The sequence below is a fragment of the Cupressus sempervirens genome, chromosome 5 (assembly GCF_028749045.1).
Source record: "Cupressus sempervirens isolate cs-2001-9-10 chromosome 5, ASM2874904v1, whole genome shotgun sequence".
NCBI lineage: Eukaryota > Viridiplantae > Streptophyta > Pinopsida > Cupressales > Cupressaceae > Cupressus > Cupressus sempervirens.
The window spans coordinates 234,982,263-234,983,095 of NC_143122.1; the positions used below are offsets into that span (position 1 = coordinate 234,982,263).

General features: G+C 41.1%; 1 pseudogene; it reads left to right on the plus strand.

Moving 5' to 3' along the window:
• The first annotated feature begins 36 nt into the window (after window positions 1-36).
• On the plus strand, window positions 37-474 carry LOC149555348 (putative receptor-like protein kinase At1g11050 pseudogene; annotated as a pseudogene).
• Window positions 475-833: the final 359 nt, after the last annotated feature.

The window sequence follows — 833 nt, forward strand, 5'->3', positions numbered from 1 at the left end:
GATATAAAGGCCAATAACATTCTGCTGAATGAGGACATGAATGCCCGTGTTGCTGATTTTGGGCTGGTGAGGTTGGCGAGTGAAGGGGAATCGTATCTCATGTCAAAAATAAGTGGAACGCATGGGTATTTGGCACCGGAGTATGCTCTGTATGGAATTCTTACAGATCGGAGTGATGTGTATAGCTTTGGAGTTGTGTTGTTGGAAATCATGAGCGGCAGAAGGGCTCTGGATATCTCTGTGGAATGTTTGACTGAATACCTTATTACTGATTGGGCATGGAAGCTCCTGGAAATGAGTAAAGTACTTGAATTGATAGATTGGAGAATGCACGAGAGTGAAGAGGTGAAAACAATGGATGGATTTGTTAAGGTGGGTATTTTGTGTACTTACATTAATCTGGCTTTAAGCCTGAGCATGGCAGAGGCATTGAAGATGTTGGAGGGAGAGGCTGTCATTCCCGCAATACCATAAAAGGCTTTGCCAATAGCAAATCCCAGAGCCGCGAACAATGGAAAGGTGTTTCTCAATGTTATAGAGAGTTATCCTTCCTTCAACTCGTCTGTCATTGGAAGATAGGCGGCGCTCATGGGTTGTAACCCATGATGGTCATGTTTTTTATGGAAATATCTTAGCAGAGATGCCGATGTCCTTGCTGTTTCTAAGAGAGAAGTGAGCTGCTAAGAAATGCAGTGTTCTTTATTTTTTATTTTTCTTGCCGTGGTCTCCATTCATAAAGAAGTTTTACTCATTTGGAACTGGAACTCGAAAAGTATTAGGCTGAAATTTTTGTGTTCAAAAATTAAGAATTATCAACTATTCATGCATTTTAC